The sequence below is a fragment of the Scyliorhinus canicula genome, chromosome 17 (genome assembly GCF_902713615.1).
Source record: "Scyliorhinus canicula chromosome 17, sScyCan1.1, whole genome shotgun sequence".
NCBI classification, from domain to species: Eukaryota; Metazoa; Chordata; class Chondrichthyes; order Carcharhiniformes; family Scyliorhinidae; genus Scyliorhinus; species Scyliorhinus canicula.
In genome coordinates this window covers 121,271,112-121,292,327 of record NC_052162.1, presented here as the reverse complement: position 1 = coordinate 121,292,327, position 21,216 = coordinate 121,271,112, and the positions used below count along the sequence as shown (strand labels likewise).

Genomic DNA, 21,216 nt, shown 5'->3' with positions numbered 1-21,216 from the left:
CTGAAGCTGAAACGTCATTAACACAAAGCCCGCGCGCTGATTGGCTGGAGGACCAGAGTCCTTCCGGTCCTCGAATTCTTCCGATTGGCTGCTGGCCGACTGAAAAAAATGGGCAACAGATGTCACGTGGTCATGGATGCCCTTTTGACCCTAACAGGAATAACCACCACTGCGCATGGTTACCTCTCCTTTGGACATGCGCAGTCCCGGGCCGCCCCACGCCCGGTGGATAGAGCGGTTTCCCCGGCGAGGCGGATTATGGTTTTCTGTCACATGATCATGAGCTTGGACAATTTTATCAAATCATTTGTGAAACCTGGATTTACAATATCCTTGTGAAACACCTTGGGATGTTTAATTACATTAAATGTGGTGTATAAATGCAAATTAATCTGTTATTGAAGGCTGTGACTTGGGCTCCTCCACTACCCAGAACACCAAGTCCCTGATCATGGACAGTCTGATTAACCGGTTTATTCACACAGATCCGACCAGCCCACTCAATCTCAGTGAATCTGCTGTTCTCAGGCTCCCTTGTAACTCCATCCCTGCACTCGCTGCGCTGAGCTCAAGTGTGAACAAAGCATTTTTGTCTGCAGATTTTTAGTGTGAGACTTTAAACCTATCAGGAGACGGTGAATCGGCCGGGTCACTGCTCTCATCAAAATACAAGGCTGAGGGGCTAATGGAGGGCTGCAAATTATGAAAGGTTTTGATACACATGAAGAATGTTTTCACTTGTAAGGGTAAGACAAAAACTAGAAACAATGAATGTGAGATAATCTAATCAGGAATTCAGGAGAAACTCCCCAGAGAGTAGTGGGAATATGGAACTCGCTACCACAGGGATTAGTGGATCGATATATTTATGGGGAAGCTGGATGAACACATGAGGGAAAACTGAACAGAGGGATACACTGATAGAGTCAGATGGGAAAGCATGAGAGGAGGCTCAAGTGAAGTATAAACACTGGCATGGATTGGTTGGGCTGTTTCTGTGCTGTATATGCAATGTAATTTAGCTTTGTATTGCCTTTAACTCTCACATAGTAGATTCCGGGTTAAAGAGAAACAGTTTCACTCCCAGAAAAACATTTCAGTTCATTGAACAATAGCTGGAAACAATCAGTGCCTCTTGTCAGCCAGGTGTCCGTGTGAGGAGTCAAGATATTCAATTCAACTACAAAGATTCATGTAATTTGTACCAATATATCTTTGAAGAGCAGCTCTTTCCTTTCAAATGGACTGGATTATTTTAATTTATCAGGTTTTAATTAATTCTTTAAAGTGCTTAATTATCAGTCTTATTCAAATCGGAATTTGTTTTATACAAGACAAAGTAGGCACATGATCAGCACCCCATTCACCATCTCCACCATTGATACCCAGTGGCAGCAGTGTGTCGCATCTACAAGCGACACAGTAACACAGTGGTTAGCACCTTTGCATCACATTGCCAGGGACCGAGGTTTGATTCCGGGCTTGGGTCACTGCCTGTGAGGAGTCTGCACATTCTCCCTGTGTCTGCGTGGGTTTCCTCCTGGTGCTCCAGTTTCCTCTCACAAGTCCTGAAAGTTGTGCTGTTAGGTGAATTGGACACTCTGAATTCTCCCTCAGTGTACCTGAACAGGGACCGGTGTGTGGCAACAAGGGGATTTTCACCGCATCCTTTAACGGCAGAGGGCGCTGTGGCCGTTGGATAGATTCACTGTGGAGCTCCAGTGAACGAGTCTGCCCAGGGTCCCCTTCCCTAGTCTCACCTCGCCAGCTTCCGTCCTTCATCAACCCAACCCTGCGCAAAGAGCAGCAAAGACGGGAGCATGGAGTCGAGGTGTAGATCAGCCAGGAGCTGAATGAGTAGAGGAGATCCCCTTATTAAACTTCCCGTAAATGTGTTTTAATGGGGATTGGGACCAGTTCTAATGTTTGTCTGTCTGTCTATCTCAAATATTTTAACGTGTTAACATACAGCTTCAGCATCTCAGATACACCAACCCTATTGGATGTCCCCATTTTTTTGACCTGATCCAGGTTCGACTTGTTTATTAACTAAACACCTTATTATCTTCCAGGTCTTACTAATAAACAGTGGCTGTGCCAGATTAAACTGGATTTCCTTTAGTTCCTCCCACCTTTCCCAGATATCAAAAGGAAATTGGATGGGGAATTGAGGGCAATAAACTCACAGGGGTACGGGAATAGAAGGCGCGAATGGGACTGAATGGATGATTTACACAGGGTTAGCATGGACCCGATGGGTAGAATGGCCTCCTCCACTGCCCTAATGCCTCTCTGTCTATTGTTACCATCTCTGTAGAGATTGATAACTTATTAAATGAAAGGAATCTCCAATGGAAAGAAAACCAATGGGCAAAATTTCACATTTTCAAACTTTTACTCAACAAACCAACTAAAATCGACACAAACCTGAATTAACAGGGACTGGATATTTCACAGGACAAGAGAAATTTCACTTTAATAGTCAGTACAACAAAGATACATCCCACATTGTTCTGAGCCCTCACATTACTTCCTGTGGAAATGTTGCACCATGGACAATCTCAGTCTTCCCAATCTCCCTCTGCAATGTCGGATCCCTCACTTCCCACCCAATGGACTTGGCCTTCGAGTCACTTCCACCAACAGTCGCATTCTCGCCAAGGTCCGTGAATATTGTGGACACCAACAAAGTGCACGTCTGTAAATGCTCTCTCTTTCGGGTTGTGACGCTCTTATGTCCCCAGAGACTCAATTTTTGGATCTCTTTAAACTGTATGGTTGGATTTCGCATAACTGAAATAGAAGCAAGTGGTGTTTTCCGATCCACAACCCCCTGCTCCCCTAGCCTTCAGCTAGCTGTCCTTTCCAACTGTGTAACACACGGTGTAACACAGTCCCTGCTGTATTCTCAGTGCACTGCTTCAACACCCAGATCTGTTGGAAGCTCCACGCTCTGTTTTGAACTGCAGGTTTCCTTATTAACTGTGTCTGTCCTTTACCCCCAGCAACCGAACCTGCTTCAGTGGGACGGAAAGTGTAACTGAATATACGATTATCTGTCTATTCAGCCTTGGCTTCTTCAGCTTTACGTTCCCAGAGCAACGTCAGGTCACATGGTCATTTCTTGGACCTGATGACCTCAGAACCAAGAAATCAATTCCTCTCCTTCAGAAGAATCTCCAGTTTCACTTTGGGTCTTAAAGGGTTCATTGCACAAAAAAGTATTTTCCTAAAATAATACTAAAACAATGCTAATAATTATTATTAATCTTACTATTAGATTATTAAAGGTATTTCATAAAGTACCTGGGTCATCACATGCCCCCCCATCCCCAAGGAATAAAGCTTCTGAAGTAAGCATGTTTTCAGAATCCTTTCGTACTACAACATATTTGAACATTATAAACACGGTAACAATGTCTTTATTACACACTGTTCAGATAATGGTTTCTCTTTTTCCCATTTTACAATAAAACATATCACCTTGGCAATACTATAAGCTTAACCCTGAACAAAACTAACCCAATGTGACAATGAGGTTGTGGTGAATGTATAATGCTTAATTCACACTATATAGCATTGTGTCCTTGTGGGCTAGGTCTGTGAGCCGTTGCGCGACTCTGCCCACAGGGGGAGATGAGGAGCTTGTACAGGGCTCCACCCTTGGCTCCGCCCATGGCCCCTCCCACTACCAGAAGTATTAAGTGCTGCGGTCTTGTGAGTCTGCCCTCAGTTCTTCTGGTCGCAGGCAGGCTCAGTTGTAGGTCTATTAAAACCACAGTTTACTTCCTCTCGTGTCTCGAGTGAATTGATGGTCATATTAGATGTTTGAAAGTTCAGCTTGCTCGAGAGTCCCAGTGCTGTTGTCAACAAGAGTTCACTTTACTATTGGTTGATTCACTTTCCTTGAACCTTCCCAAGAGATCTTCTTTCCCAGGTCACACAGTCTTCCCAGTTTTCCTTGGTTAAGTGGTTGTGCTTCCTGTTGCTGTATAAAATTCCGATTGGATTGTGTACAATCTGGACCCTGGGATAGGATTTGTGACGGCTTCAAAGGTTTTCCATATCTAAGGTCAGGTTAACTGGGTCAGGAACCACACTGCTGATTGCTGGCGATCCATCTGGATTTTGAGAGCTGCCTGTGAGGAATTGGACTTTGAGAGAAAATTCCATCATGTTGCTTTTTCCCTCCGAGTTCAGCAATTTGTGTGGACCCGATTAAAAATCTGTCTAATTCCTCCCTAAATTTACTCAGTGTCCCAGCTCCACCGCACTCTGGGGTAGTGAATTCCACAGATTCACAGCCCTTTGAAGAAGCAGTTTCTCCTCAACTCTGTTTTGAATTTGCTACTTCTTATCTGAAGACTATTACCTCTCGTTCTCGAATGGCCCACAAGAGGCAGCAGCCGCTCCAATTCTACTTTATCTTTCCATTTCTTTTCTCATTCTGAGGGGACATTGATGACTTGCAGCAACTGAAGAGAAAGGAAGTGAATCCAGTCTGTGTGTTGCACACATTTTGAGTTCAGTAATGTACATATTTCTGTCTGGCAGTCTGCATGGAGATTTTCAGGCCTCTGTCCAGGACCGGGAAGCAGTGAGCGTGGATCTGTCAGACTGAATCAGCACCTTTAGAGAATTGGGAGGATGAATATTAGATACAGCAGGGAGAGAATGGAGGGAGAGTGTGTGGGATGGAGATTTACAGCTTTTGAGGAATGAGTGAGGAAAGAATGTTTCATAGGAACTAGAATTGTCTGTTCTTCATTTCCATTTGTTGTACAGGATATTAGATGATCATTTACCGAAAAAAGGACATCAGGATTTGGAAGAGTCACTTGGTTATGAGTGGCGTGGTGGTTAGCACTGTTGCTTCGCAGCTCCAGGGTGCCAGGTTCGATTCCCGGCTTGGGTCACTGTGCCGAGTCTGCACGTTCTCCTCGTGTCTGCGTGGATTTCCTTCGGGTGCTCCGGTTTCCTCCCACAAGTCCCGAAAGGCGTGCTGTTAGGTAATTTGGACATTCTGAATTCTCCCTCTGTACCCAAACAGGTGCCGGAATGTGGCGACTAGGGGCTTTTCACGGTAATTTCATTGCAGTGTTAATGTAATCCTACTTGTGACAACAGAGATTATTATTATTTATCAGTACCTGAATATCATCAGGAAAACCATCACTGCAAAAGACGCCTCTGGGGTTAAGGGTTGCCAGTCAGGCTAAGGAATAGAATGGAAGTAAACACAGGAACAAAGAATCACATTGGGCTGGTTCCAGGAGAATTGAGTGGCAACTTCAGCGATGAAACCATGGAGTGTGGTTTTTTATTGTGTTAAAAATGAAAGGGCAATGTTCTATTTATAGTTTAAGGCATATATTCCCTATAAAAATAGTGTTCAGGCATTGTTGCTTCTAGTTTGTATGTTGCAGTAAAAGTCATAATCTTGAAGTTTTTGTCTTATGATTCTTTAGTTTGTTCACTGGGTTTAGAATTTATATTTTGAAGTTACTGATCTTTTCAGAGATCTTAAACAGTTGGTTTAGAGCCACAAGTTTCAACTTTCCATTTAAGCCTCAGGCAACTTGCTGTCTCTCTGTTGCTCATGTCAATGACAGCCCAGTAACTGAGCTGAGGGCTGGAGATGCTGTGACCCCTTGTCAGAGCTGGAATCAGAAAGAAGAACCATCGTTTCTGGTTCAGCTTTGTGTTATCTGTCCGACCATGATGACCATATATCAATAGTTAACCAGCTAATATGCTGTGATGAGGGTTTAGAAACAGACCCTGGGTAGACGGGTTCACTGAAGCTGTGGGCTTGTCAGCTGTACAGTGAAACCAGGCATCCAACAGCAGAGACCTCTAATATTGGACACTTGTTTAACCCTGTTCTGTATTAGACAGACTTATCTGATACTGGGGTTGTTATAATTAATCTGATCCTCAATTCATTTGATTCCAAAAGTGAATAACATTGATTTAAGTACAGTGATTACTCTGTTAATCTGTGAACAAAGTAATGTCAGTTCATGCAGATCTGTGTCTGAATTCAATTTCATTATTTATTTTTGTTACTGACGAGGGTCTCTCCCACTCTCTCTCTCCTCTCCCCTTTCTCCTGCCTCTCTGTCTCTGACGCTCCTCTCTCTGGTGCCTATCTCTCCCTCCGCTGCTTCTTTTGCCGTCTGTCTCTCCGTTCTCTCTCTCCTGTCTCAGTCTCTGGTGCTCCTCTCTTCTCTTTGGTGCCACTCTCTCTCAACTGCCTCTCTCTCTTCAATGCTTAGAAAGGCAGGTGGGGGCAGAACGATGGCACAGTGATTAGCATTGTTGCCTCACGGCGCCGATGTTCCAGGTTTGATCCCGGCTCTGGGTCACTGTCTGTGTGGAGTTTATACATGAAAAGAAACTGAAAAATGAAATTAAATGAAAATGAAAACGAAAAATGAAACAAAATGAAATAAAATTCACCCTTGTTTGCGTGGGTTTTGACCCCACAACCCAAAGATGCGCAGGGTAGATGGATTGGCCACAATAAATTGCCCCTTAATTGGAAAAAAGTAATTGGTTACTCTACATTTATTCTTAAAAAAAGGAAGGCAGGTGGGATTGTTCCCTTTGCTAGCCGAGGGCCGAGAATATAAGAACAGGGAGATTGTGCTGGAACTGCTTCAAACACCAGTTAGACCACAGCTGGAGCACCGTGGACAGTTCTGGTCACCACATTACAGGAAGGATGTGATCACACGAGAGAGGCTGCAGAGGGGATTCATGATGATGTTACCGAGGATGGAGAATTTTAACTATGAGGAAAGATTGGAGAGGCTGGGGTTGTTCTCATTGGAACAGTGGAGGCTGAGGGGAGATTGAATTGAGTTGTGTGTAATTCTGAGGGGCTCAGATAGAGTGAATATTTCCCTCAGCAGAGTCCAGCCCCTGCAGTCAAACATGAAGTCGCTGGTGTATCAGGAAGTGGGATGAGTGAGTGACTCTCTATCCGCACAGAGAACATGTAAACAGCAGCTCCCCAGTTTGAACTCGCTGGTGTGTCAACAGGCTGGAGGATTGGCTGAATTCCATCCCACTCCTAGAACATTTTTCAATGTCCTCTCCCCAGTGCCAGCAGGCTGCCTGACTGAGAGAAGCTCTGTCCACAGACAGAGCAGATGAATGGCCTGTCGTTAATATGTTGATGCTGGTGTCATATTGATATTGTTCATTGGGGACGTCCAGTGACAATATGTCAGTAGATGTCACACATTAAGTGGCTCCTGCAAGAGGCCCAGATTTTGGACTTTTATGTCCAGTTTCGGGTAGTTTTAGATGAGTTGTTGAGGGAAGTCATTAGGAGGCTGACGAAGTCCCAGAGGAAAGGTGCTGGAAAGAAGGGGGTGAGCGAAGGTCCGCCGGCGAGTGCTGCTGTGAGTCCTGCAGGAAGGAAGATGGCGGGGGCTGGGTCGCCGGGTGGGGCCGCTCCCCTCACCGGGGAAACTCTGACCGAGGTGATGTCAGAGCTTCAGACATAAGTAGATTTTACCCCTTTGAACTGAATTGGCCACATTCCTCTCGGAGGTCTGTTCTATTCTCTGAGCCATTACCCATTTGTCCCGGCTGATCCTCGGTCATTGCTGAAACGGAATCTTCGATGCTTGGTTCTTATACTCCTTCTGACCCGTGTCCCAGACAGGTCAAATTTACTCTACTTCAAACTGTCAAATTACATCTTTCTTCTAACCACAGAGCCATTCGTCAGACATTGTGGTTAAAGGTGCCAACTCAGGCTCTGCTCGGCATTTCATGGGTGGTTTGGGAGGCTCTGAAAGCGGTGGTGAAGAGGGAGGTGATCCTGTTTTAAGGACAAGGTGGATAGGAAGGAGAGGGAGGAACGGCAACAACTGATCGAAGAGATTTTCGAGGTGGATGGGAGGTAGGTGGGGACACGGACCCAGGGCTCCTGGCAAAGAGGACGGAGTTGCAGGCGAGGTTTAACCTATTGAAAGTGAAAATCACTTGTCACGAGTAGGCTTCAATGAAGTTACTGTGAAAAGCCCCTAGTAGCCACATTCCGGCACCTGTTCGGGGAGGCTGGTACAGGTGGTACCTGCTATCATCCACAGGGAAAGTGGTGCATCAGCTGAGAAGGGTGAGTGGGGCTGTCTGAGTATGTTGGGGGGGGGGGGGGGGGGCAGAGTGTAGGTCAGCTACGTAGGGAGGCTGCAGCAGGGGAGAGAGTTCAGTTGCAGCACAGGGTGGAGGAGTTGGTGGTGGCTCCGGAACAGATTGATCAGGTGTTTGAGGAGTTCTATCAGGACTTGTATCGGTCGGAGCCACCATAGGAGGAGTGGGAGATGATAGAGTTTCTGGGTGGGTTAGAGTGCCCAAGGTTGAGGGGGGTGGGGAGGCTAGGGTTGGAGGAGGGGGTGGAGGAGGTGAAGGTGGTGATTGGGAGGATACAGGCAGGCAAGGCAGCGGGGCCAGATGGGTTCCCAGTTGAATTTTATAAAAGACTTAAGGATAGGCTGACGCCTTTGATGGTTAATGTTCAAGGACACAATGGACTTGCTGCAAACGATGTGGTCTGAAAAGGAGACCTCAATATGGTTATAGATCAGAGGTTGGATCAGTCGAATTCAAGGACAGGAAGGCTGCGAGCCACAGCAAAGGAGCTAAAGGGGTTTATGGAACAGGTGGCGGGGGGGGGGGGGGGGACCCGTGAAGGTTTGGATGGCCAAGAGCGAAGGAGTTTTCTTTTTTTTCCCCATGTGCACAAAGTGTATTCCCGGATTGATTTTTTCATTTTGAACAAGGCTTTGCTGGCGGGGGTGGTGGATACCGAGTATTCGGCGATTGTTGTGTCGCACCCTGCCCCACACTGGGTGGATCTACGGGTCAGCAAGGAGTAAGGTCAGCGACTGCAATGGAGATTGGATGTAGGACTGTTGGCGGACGAGGGGGTGTGCGAGCGGCTGAGGGAGGCCATCCAGAATTATTTGGAGATAAATGACACGGGAGGTTTCAGCAGCAACGGTTTGGGAAGCGCTGAAGGCGGTGGTTAGGGGGGAGCTAATTTGGATACGGGCTCATAGGGAGAAGGTGTAGCTGGTAGAGATGAATAGGCTGGTTAGGGAAATACTCCAGGTGGACAGAAGGTATTCTGAAGCCCCGGAGGCAGGGTTCTTGAAGGAATGGCAGAAGCTGCAGATGGAGTTTGGTCTGTTACCCACAGGGGAGGCGGTGGGGCAGCTGAGGAAGGCGAGGGAGGCAGTTTCTGAGTATGGGGAGAAGGCCAGTAGGATGCTAGCACACCAGCTAAAGAAGAGGGAGGTGGCCAGGGAGATAGGAAGAGTGAAGGACAGAGGGGGGAACACGGTCTTGGACCCAGCAGGGGTGAATGGGGGGTGTAAGGAGTTTTCTCGTTGGCTGTATGAGTCGGAACCCCCAGCTGGAGTGGAGCGAATGAGACAGTTTCTGGAAGGGTTGGAGTTTCCGAAGGTGGAGGAAGGGTTAGTAGAGGGGTTGGGAGCCCCGATCAGGAATGTAGAAGTAATAGAGGGAATGGAGGCCATGCAGTGGAACACAGGGTCATTATATACAGACGACCTACTCCTATACATTTCAGACCCGTTAGGGGGGATGGGGGAAGATTATGCGGATCTTGGGGGAATTTGGCCGGTTCTCGGGGTACAAATTGAAGATGGGTAAGAGCGAGGTTTTTGTGATCCAGGCGAGCGGGCAGGAGAGGAAACTGGGGGAACTGCCGTTTAAAATGGTGGGAGTTTCCGTTACTTGGGAATTCAGGTGGCACAGGGATGGGGGCAGTGACATCAATTAAATTTGACTCCGTTAGTCGAACAACGAAGGAGGACTTTCGGAGATGGGACATGCTCCCGTTGTCACTGAGAGGGTACAGACCGTAAAAATGACGGTCCTCCCAAGATTTCTGTTTGTTTTCCAGTGCCTCCCTATTTTTATACCAAAGGCCTTTTTTAACCGGGTGAACAGGGTGATTCCTGGTTATGTGTGGGCGGGTAAAACACAACGAGTAAAGAAGGTGCTGTTAGAGCGGAGCCGGGGGGGGGGGGGGGGGGGGGGGGGGGGGCTGTTAGAGCGGAGCCGGAGGGGGGAGGGGGGGGGCTGTTAGAGCGGAGCCAGGGGGGTGGGGGGCTGTTAGAGCGGAGCCGGAGGGAGGGGGGGGCTGTTAGAGCGGAGCCAGGGGGGTGGGGGGCTGTTAGAGCGGAGCCGGAGGGAGGGGGGGGGGCTGTTGGAGCGGAGCCGAGGGGGGGGGGCGCTGTTAGAGCGGAGCTGGGGGAGGGGGGGCTGTTAGAGCGGAGCCGGGGAGGGGGGCTGTTAGAGCGGAGCTGGGGGGCGGGGCTGTTAGAGCGAGGGTGGGGGGGGGGGTGTTTGAGCGGAGCCGGGGAGGGGGGCTGTTAGAGCGGAGCTGGGGGGGGGGGGTGCTATTAGAGCGGAGCCGGTGGGGCGGGGTGCTGCCGAACTTTAGTAACTACTACTGGGCAGCAAATCTAGCCATGATCAGGAAGTGGGTAGCCGGGGAAGGGTCAGTGTGGGAGTGGGTAGAGGTGGGATCATGGAAGGGCACACGTTTGGGGGCATTGGTAACGGCTCCTCTGCCATTCTCCCCAGCCCAGTACTTCACAAGCCCAGTGGTAGTGGCGGCTCTGAGAGTTTGGGGGCAGTGGTAACGGCTCCTCTGCCGTTCTCCCCAGGCCGGTACTTCACAAGCCCAGAGGTAGTGGCGGCTCTGAGAGTTTGGGGGCAGTGGGGGAAGCATACGGGAGTGGAGGGAGCGTCGGTGTGGGCTCCAATTTGTGGAACCACTGGTTTGTCCCGGGGAGGCCGGATGGGGGGCTTCGGATGTGGCAGAGAGCAGGGATTGAGAGGCTGGGGGATCGAGTTATTGATGGAAGCATTCCACGTTTCGAGGATTTGGTGGAGGAAGATTTGCCGGGAGGGAATGGGTTTCGATATCTGCAGATAAGGGATTTTGCGCTAAGGCAGGTTTCGACCTTTCCGCTTCTACCGCCACAGGGGATACAGGACAAGGTAGTTTCTGGGGAGGGGAGGGGGAGGGGGGAGGTTTCGGAAATTTACAAAGAATTTATCGAGTGGGAGGAAACCCAGTTAGGTGAGCTAAAGGGTAAATGGGAAGATGAGTTGTGAGGGGAGGTAGAGGCAGGTCTGTGGGAGGATGCTCTGAACAGAGTCAACACGTCCTCACCATGTGCCAGGCTCAGCCTGATACAATTCAACGTGGTTCATCGGATACACATGACGGTGTCCCAGATGAGCAAGTTGTTTGGGATAGAGGATAGTGTGTGAAGTGAGCAGGAGGGCCTGCAAACCATGACCACATGTTTTGGGCATGCCCGAAGCTTAGGGGACACTGGCAGGGATTTGCGGATGTCATGTCCATTGTGCTAAAAACAAGGGTGGCGCCGAGTCCAGAGGTGGCGATTTTTGGAGTTTCGGAAGTTCCAGGAGTTCAGGGGGCGAGAGAGGCTGACGTCTTGGCCTTTGTCTCCTTGGTAGCCCGGAGATCGCTATTGATAGCTTGGAGGGGCTCGAAGCCCCCAGAATCAGGGGTGTGGGTTAGCGACATGGCCGGGTTTCTTAGACTTGAGAAAATTAAGTTCGCCCTGAGAGGATCAACGTTAGGGTTCGTTCGGAGGTGGCAGCCGTTTATCGACTTCTTCAGAGAAAACTAAACTGTCAACAGAGGCAATAAAGGGGGGGGGGGGGGGGGGGCGGTGATGGGATAGGGCGGAGTTCGGCTATTTTGTGTCTAGAGTAGGTGGGAGCAGTGGGGGATGGAGGGATGTTTACGCACTGAACTATGTTTACATTTGTATTTGTATCGCTTATTGTTATAAAAGCATAAATGCCTCAATAAAAATGTTTTTAAAAGCTTTGCCGCTCGCACATTAAACCTGTGTCACCTGGTAATTGACTTTTCCAAACTGGGAAAAAGCTTCTGACTATCCACTCTGTCCATGCCACGCATAATTTTGTAAACTTTTATCAGGTCGTCCCTCAACCTCTGTCGCTCAAGTGAAAATAAACGGAGTTTATCGAACCTCTCCTGACAGCTAATCCCCTCCAGGCCAGGCAACATCCTGGTAAACCTCCTCTGTACTCTCTCCAAAGCCTCCACATCCTTTTGGGAATGTGGTGACCAGAATTGTCGGCAATATTCCATGTGTGGCCTAACTAAGGTTCTGTACAGCTGCAGCATGACTTACCAATTTTTATACTCAATGCCCCGACCAATGAAGACAAGCATGCCGTCTGCCTTCTTAGCGACCTTATCCACCTGCGTTGCCACTTTCAGTGATATGTTTATTGTAATTTCCCAATCTACCCCAGACAACTTGCCCCTCAAACCACGACAGTTTCCTTCTGCGAGAAACACCCAGATAAATTAGACAAAAGAACCCTGTAACCACCATAGCCCATCTTCATGGCAATGTGGCTGCTTTGGGAACTAAATATCTTCCAACATGCAAACACCTTTTCATTCTGTGCTCCTCGTCAAACTTGGAACCAGGTAATCGCAACGAGGCTCAAAAATGGTCAGCCCCCCCCCCCCCCCCCCGGAGGCAGAGGTGTTAGACCGGCCAGTCCAGCAGAAAGAAACTGTTTTTGTAAATCCACCACTCTGTCTTAGAATTCCCCCTATACCAAAAAGGGCCGATATTCCAAATGGTGAACAGGGATTCTCACTCCCTGACTCCGATGCAGGCTTCTGTGGGTGCCATTCAGGTCAAACTATATTTCCAAGTTATTCCCCGGTATAACCCATACCTTCACCGAAGAATTTTACCTACTTACCCCTTAGTAGCATCGATGTCTTGGGTCCTGCATTGCTAAGGAAGTAAAGTAAGCTAATAACCACTTTTTCAGGTTAAACTATTTTATTGTTATTATACTTTTTTTTATAAGTTGTAAACACTTTCTTTACAGAAATGAAAAACGATTAGTGATTCTGGATGCTGCTGGTTTGTTGTAGGGACCTTCAGACTTTCTCTCTCTCTCTCTCTCTTTTAGTTCTCCTCCCCTTCTCTCCTGTTGCTGTTTCTCTGTTCTCTGTCCTCCCCATTGCTGCTGGTTGCTGCTGCTGCTGGTACACTTCCTTAGATTGGGCCAATTTTATTTCAACCTTGCCCTTCATAGCCTGAGCTTTCTTGGGATCAATAACTCTCCCATCAAGTTTGTGCTCCCCATTCAATACCCTGTCTACTCTTTCAGGATCCATTTTAATTAAGCAGTCTACAATCTCTCCACCTCCAGAAAAGCAGTCCCTTAAATCTTTCTTACTTGTTTCCCAGCTGAGTCCACCAACAAACATCTTCCTTCTCATCCTCCTCATTCTTGCTGCCGTTTCTTTGAGCCTTCCACCTCCTTGGGGGGAGCGGAGCTCCCTCGGGCCGTCAGCTGTTCTTGCCTTGCGTTCTGCTGCTCTGTTTCTCTGCTGCTGTCTTCTGATGACTGCTGCCTCGCGCGTGGGGGGAGTGGGAGGAGCGAGGGAAGCCCGCGCTTAGTGCTTTTTGGCGGGAAAATCGGGACCTCCGATAGGGAAAGGACTACGGGGCTTAAAGGGGCAGTCCATTACAATATTTCAACAACACAAAGAAATGTCTGCAAACTCTTTTTTTTTTCTTTTTCCCTTTCTCCTGCTGCAGGTTGTAATAACAATTCTGACAGACTGAAATTGACTGCATTTTTGACAGAAGAGCTGGCCACAGTTTCTGCTCTTTTCAGCTGCCACCAACCTCTTGTGGGATTTTCCCTGCACTCTCCCAGACCAGATATTGGCAGAGTTCTATGTTTCAAATGACACATTCTGTATTTTCCAGAACACCCCGTCTTGACATTTAAAACATTACTATAATTTGGTTTATTTTCCCCCCATCCAATTGTACTAACATACATCCCCGATCTTTGTCATTTGTATGCATATCACAGACCAGTGTCAATACGAGTCTTGTTTTCCGTTCCAGTCCAATTACCGTGAACCATAGCCATAGCCGCTCAGGAAGGTAACACAATAGCTTTCCGTGTGTTCCACTACCTCCAAAGCATTTTACTTCCTTGGGATAGCAGCACCGTATAAGCTTCCTCATGTCCCTTAGAAACAGCACACAACTCAGTTCATCAGTAACCAAACAGATCTTTTGTCCATCACTGGCTGTTACGTGCCCCATTTTTCCGTCGTCCAAATAGTTTTCCATTTCTGATTGGAATGGGGTAATTGTGATATCATGTACCACCCACTGATCCCTTTGTTTCATTAATTTAAAATGTTCAATTGATCCTGCTTGTATTCCTAACTTCCCCATTAATGTCTAACATTGTCGTGAATCATGTGAGTCTGCCAGCCTCTGGTTTACATGAGAGAATATCTTTCTGACAAAGTGTATATTTTTCATTACAGCATTTGCAAAACCACATTGAACCGTCTCTTTTTTTTTTCCAAACAAATTCTCCCTATTGTTATATACATAGTAAAAAAATCTTATCTTATCTTAACACCTTATTCATTACCTAACCACACAAATAGACTGTGTGTTACACTTTACATATTTTCAACTGTTAACAATTTAATATCAATATCGAAACATTCCTTCTTGGCTTTGGGAACAATAATTATTACATACTAAATATGGCATATAAACAACATCAATATTATTTGTAATGTACTATATAGTTAAATCAAGAAAACACACTAAACTAACCCTCTATTGAAACATTCACACAGTTTAGAAATGCGGATCAAGTTCTTTAACGACACACATACCCCCCTTATCATATATATGTAACAGTCCCTATCAATTTACATGAATTTTTTTTATTTTTTTTATAATAACGATTACAGCTCTTCAATGCAATATTGTTTTGCTGCATTGGTAACAATTTTCCCGCCGTAGTATCAAGCTACTAAAATTCTTAAACTATTGTCATTTATCATATTGGGGTTCCTCGTCAGTCGCTGCTATCTGCCGAGACCCTTAATAATTCCACCGCGTAGTACATATCCCATGGAGACCGCCGATCACCCATCAGCTAATGTCCAGTTAGAGATGTCTGACCGGAGGTTTCACTGTCCAGTTATAATTTGATATTTTAATTTGTTTCTAACCCGTAAAGTTTTCCTCCGGGTTCTGTCATTTAATTCCCTCAAATTTGTAGCCAATTATATCATTAGTTTCCCCCCAATCCTGTCTAAAAGATTCCTCTCTGGAGTGTAGTTCTCTTCCTTCTTGTGAACTGGTTCGTTATTTATTTTTTCTATCTGAAAATCAAATGAACAGATCAAGGGTGGAGAGGGCCCTATTCTTTAATTTGTACCTTTTGTTTTCATTTGATTAACCCAGAAATGCCCTCTCCAGGACTTCCGGATTTCTTTTGCCACCATTTCTTTTTGAAATGGTTTATTTTCCATATCCTTGATGTACATCATACCATTAAGGCCTGTTAAGCCTCCTCCTTCTGTCATTGCACCCCTGAGTGAGATTCGAAGAATCTCAAACTCCTCTGATGCTCACTGGGTCGTGTGTTTCAATTGTGACACAATTTCTTTTGCTCCAGACACCATGCTTCTCTAATTCAATTGTATGTGTACCCAGAATCTGAACAATCTTGTCTTTACATTTTACAGTCTCACGAATGATTTTCCCCGCAGTCTTAGTTGGTAACTTCACCCAAACTTCGTCTCCTACTTGATACTTCCCAGATTCACTTGGGTCCCCTTGTCCCTGGGAGACAGAGGTTCCAAGATTACTATTAAGATCAAATACTATTCTTTCAATGTCTTTATCCCAGCCTTTATTATTCTGATTCTTTATGATCCAATCCTTTACTTTTCTTACAGACCTCTCAGCCATTCCATTACTCTCAGGTGCATATTTCACGGCCCAATTGATTGTTATTCCTCTGTCAGCACAAAAGTTAATAACAGTATTGTTTCTAAAGTGCGGCGCATTGTCCATTCGGATCGATTCTGGTCTACCTCTGGAGGTCATCATTTCTGCCAATACCCTTTTGGTCGTGGCTCCATTTGCTTTGCTGGTTGCTCTAAGGTCAATTTCTCCCGTGCAGCTATCAGCTTTGACTAAAAAATACAAATTACCTTTGCTGCTTCTGGGAAAAAGTGGTCCTGCATAATCTAATGACCATTCCTGCATTGGTTTCTCAGTTTTTATGCTCCCATATGTTTTATTCCCTCTCTGTCCTCCACAGGCCATACATCTCTCACATTTTCTCCTTACTGCAGTTAAATGTTGTCTCCAATAGGCTATTTTAATTCCCAACTTTTTCAACTCCCTTGCGACTACAACATGACCCCCATATCCTGTGGCTTCATGTATTTGCTTAATTATCATTTGAAGGTCGGCTGCTGAGTTCCCAAGAGTCCCCAAGATTATTGTCCTAAGTCTGGCTAATTCATCCACTTCCTGATTCCCCTTACACAGTTCCCCAGTTCCTTTTGTGTGTGCTTTTTGATGAATTGTCTGGATCTCCATATCGGCTAAAATTTTATCTATCTCTTCCCACTGTTCTTTCTGTTCCAGTAGTTTATTTCTACCGTTCGTCCAACCGTTTAGTTTCCAAAACTCCAAATCTTTCTCCAATCCTTGCTGCACGAAAAAGCTGTCGGTTACAACGGTAACTTCCTGCAGCTTTCGCTGCTGACACTCCTTTAACCCTTGCAATACTCCCTCTACCTCAGCTGTCTGAGCTGATCCAATGATTATTCTCTGTTCCTCCACTACTATTTTTCCTGAATTTTTTAAAATGAATGCCCATCTGGCTTGTTCTTCGTCCTTCTTGACTTTACTACCATCAGTATATAATACCCAAGCATTCACCAACTCCGTTTTACTAACTGGTTCATCAAGTTTCTGTCCCTTTTTAATGTTATGAATAAACATTAAGTCAGGGTTTAGAAGAATGGTTTCCCATCTTTCCCATCGAGCTGTATTCGCGCCTTGCTGGCAAATCTGTCTCTTGGTTAGCTCCTTTAATTCCAAAAACTCAGTTGTGACATAAATTTTCTTACCACCCGACAAGTTTTCTATCTCTGCTATTCTCTTTGTTATAGCTGCTAGACATTTCTCGATGTTTGAAAACTTTTGTTCAGCTCTTGACCAGTTTCCTGTCAGATGTTTGATAGGTGTCTGATTGCTAAGATTAGCAAGCACCATACCATATCCATTTTTATATATGTCTAATTTAATGCTTAAATCATCCTCTTCTTGTCTCCCAACTAATGGTCCCGATATCCCAATATTCCCATTATTTTTTGAACCCCTTTTTTCGAAACAGGCGCAGTAATTTCAGCTACCTTCTTCCTCATTTCAATACTGGCCTCTCTACCTTCCTTCGATACTGAATAACCCAAGTAGTTCACTTAGCTTCTCCCAATTTGACATTTCTTTAGCCCTATTTTAAAGCCTGCTTCACTAAGTGTCTTAATTATCCTGGCCACTCTTTCCACATGTTTGTCCTGATCGTCATCTCCAATTAATATATCATCGATATATACTAAAGCCAAATCATCTTTAATCAGTTCCCTGATTATTGCCTGAAAGTGATTCGGAGAATTAACATATCCCTGTGGCAGTCTACAATATACATAATGCTTAGTTCCGAAGGTGAATGCTGTTTTCTCCCTGCTGTCTGGGTCTAATGGAACACTCCAGAATCCATTCGCCAAATCTATACTAGTTAAGTAAGTTTTTCCCGCGACTTGCTCTAAGGTAGCTTGTGGATTTATTAAATATCTCTTGTCCTTCTTTGTGACTTTATTTAAAGCTTTGTAATTTGTTACCATCCTAAATGTACCATCTGGTTTTCTTACTACCTGAAGTGGACTATTTGTTGAGGCATATGTGACCCCTTGAATAATCCCCTGCTGCTCCAATTCCTTGATTATTATCTCCAGCTCGCTCTTAGCTCCTCTAGTCAAAGGATACTGTTTTTGAGGTCTGTGTTGTCCCCCGTGAATTGTGTGTTGGAACCGCTTGCTAATTAAACCTGTGTCATTCTTACCTATCGCTAGGTTTGCTCCCATTAATACTTCTTCCATCTTCTTCCAAGCTTCGTCATTTAAAATACTTTTCTCTTTCTGTTTCCTTATTTCCTCCATGTTATCAATTGGTTTTAATATCCTTATTTTTCCAGTATCTATTTTTATTAAATCTTTCCCTGCCATCAGATTCTCAGTTCCTGATATTGCCAGTAATTCTCCCAATCTAACTTCTGGTCTAATATCCTTATTCCCTAATACTCCTTCTACTATGTATTCTTTTCCTGTCAGATTTCCAGCTTCTTCCCTTATCATTGATATCTCAGCCCCTGTGTCCACTATAAATCTTTCCCCGTTGTATACTACTACTAATTCTCCTTTGTCTGTTTCTGTTGTTTGATTTTGGATTCTGTTTAAGGGGAGAAGCCGAATCCTTTCAATATATACCGGGGCCTCCTCTGCCTCTTCCTTGGAATCCCCCTCGCGAGGGTCCCGAATACCATTCTGGTGGTTGATATCTACCTTGCTCAATCCTCCCCTGGCCAGCTGCTCTTCTTCTCCTATCCTCAATGAGTCTGTCTCTTTCCTCCCGACTGAGGGCTAGGAATTGTTCCCTTGGTAAGTAATTTGGATTTTGTGGTGGAGGTGGCCCTTGTGACCGCAGATTATACCCATGTTGTGGCATTGCTGGTTGGGCTAGATTTTGTTCCGATTTGACAGGTATCTGTCGGTTTGGTGGTCTAATCTGAGCATTTTGTGTTGAAACATTATTTTGGGCAGCTGCTACTCTTTTTTGTTCCCCTTTTGTGTGTTTATCCTTAAATGCTTTGCCTGCCAAATCAAATTTCACCAGTTCTCTTCCTATTTCTCTTCTAGAGGTCGTTAACAGTATTGTTGAGAGGCTATTTCCTCCTGGAATCTTGGGTCCTAATTCCCTCAGGAATCTGACTACATCGGCCCCCTCTTCCTTATTAACCTCATATATTCGGTCGACATATGTTGTGAGGTGTTCCCCTGCATATGCTGCCTCTGTCATCTCTTTCATTAAGTTAGCTCTCTCATTTCCCAAATCTAACTCATTTATTAAATCTGAGACTTCGCCTGTAACTATTTCTCCCATTGTATGCAAATCAATCAATTTGGTGGATTCTCCTGATGCCCCCATTTTCTTCGCTAACTGCTTTAACCTCTGTGAATACTCAATTCTACTCTCCCCATGTTTCTTTGGGCCTGCTGTCTTCATTACTGCTGCTACTATTTTATACGGTACCATGCCTCCCTGTCCTTCCTCTGGACCTGGTGTAAATGACTGAACTACTTTCTCACTTCTGGGGCATGGTGTTCTTAAAGGGGCACCTCTATCTGGTTTCCTATATTCTGAGAAATGTATCTGTCGTTGTACCGGTTCTTCCTCAAAATAGGGGGTACCATGTTGTACAAAATCTTCCACCGGTTCTATATATTCTTCAAACATTGCAATTGGTACTTGGCTATCTCGTGGAGCATAACTTGCCCTATCCATAGGAGTAGGAGCAGTTATTCGGGGTCTTGGACGATTCTGTATCCTTTCTTGTGGTCTTAATGCTGCTATTATCTGGCCTTGTGTTTCTGTGCTGTTCCTTACCCTACTCATGGCTCTTCCGAAACTGTCATACCCTTTGCTCATTTGCCAAATTTTAGCTTTGGGAGTAACGTTTGGTAATTCCAGTAATTTCGTAGAATCAATTTGTTGACTTCCTCCTAATATTTCTCCTATTTTAAGTCCCCTAGATGTAACCTCTCTTTCCCATCCTTCCTGATCTCTATGGTGTACCATTTTTGCTTCTGGATTATACATATAATACGGTAAATCCTTATTTATTGGTCGATAAGTGGAAGGTTGTTGTTGTTTCCAGTAATCACTATAATCCCCTATTTCTAATGGTTTAGAATTTTTTCTATTCCCTATTCTTCTCCTTGGTTTTACTATTTCCTCATTCTCTGATGAGGATGATAATTCTTCCTGTCCCAGCGCAGGAGGCGCCATAATCCCAACTAGGCTTTGTTCCTCTTCACTTTCTTGTGTTTCAAAGAAATGATCGATAAAAGCTCCTTTTTTATGTGTGGCAGATTGCCGAGGCCAATTTTCTTCCTGAAACGGACTTGGATCTGGATATTGAAAATTGTATCCCTTTGGGAAATTTTCAAAGGGGTCCGAATTCTCTCGGCTATCTGATTCTAGGACTGATTCCTCGTCATTTTCCATTTCTAATGTTTCATTTTTCTGCAGTTGTTTTATATATTTGTTTGCCACTTCAGAGTTACTTTTGTGTTCACTAGGGATCTGTATTATTTCTTTCATGTTTTCTTCGTCAATGATTTTAATCAGTTTGGAGCACACTTTGCCCACTTGAGCAGCTGCATGCTTCTGTCTGTGTCCGAACAAGATTAGTGATTCACCTCGCTTTTCAAATGCAAACTTACAAAGTGCTTTAAGGATCCCTACTGGATCTGTATATTGCAGGGCTTTTGGCACTCTAACAAAGAAGGAGATATCTCCGTCTGGATACATATCTTTTGTCCAGGATTTCTTTTGCTCTTTTAATTTCTTCCATTCCTGTTTCATTTCTACATTTCTCTTGACCGTATCCCAGGGCATGAGAATTACCCTAATTGCCATTTTTCGGATTTTTTTTCTGTTCCTGGTTGTCCCTTTCAGGTGCACTCTGAAATTAAGGATAAGTACCCTTTCTGGGCCCTATCCAAGGCTGACCAAGGCACTATCTTCCTGCTTTAGTTAAGGGTCGATTGATTATTGGTTTCTGAAGATAAGCGTCCCTATTTTCCAGAAAATGTCCGCACAATCTGCCTTACCCTGAGGATGATTTATTCTTTAGCCCCTTTTACCAGTAATGGATGCAAGATTTTAGTGTTGTCACCAAAATGTCTTGCAGACTTTTCTCAGGGTCAGTATCTTCTAGTCTACTGATTTTCACACCCAACCTGAGCTTCAGTCCCCTCGATCCACAGAATATCCTTACAAAAGCCAATCACACATGACTTTCCAAACTAAACTCGGCAGGTAAAGTTTGACTCACACATAGACTAGAAACTTCTAATATTCTAGCCTTTGTGCCGGTTAGAAACTTCTAATATTCCAACCGTTTCTTGGGAACTAGAAACTTCTAATATTCTAGCCCCTA

The 21,216-nt window shown here is 45.2% G+C and overlaps 1 protein-coding gene across 1 annotated transcript in view; it reads left to right on the top strand.

Moving 5' to 3' along the window:
- The window catches only part of LOC119951768 (zinc finger protein 721-like), a 290,874-nt gene that overhangs the window by 142,006 nt on the left and 127,652 nt on the right, over window positions 1-21,216 (top strand). The gene's annotated exons all lie outside the window — the stretch shown is intronic.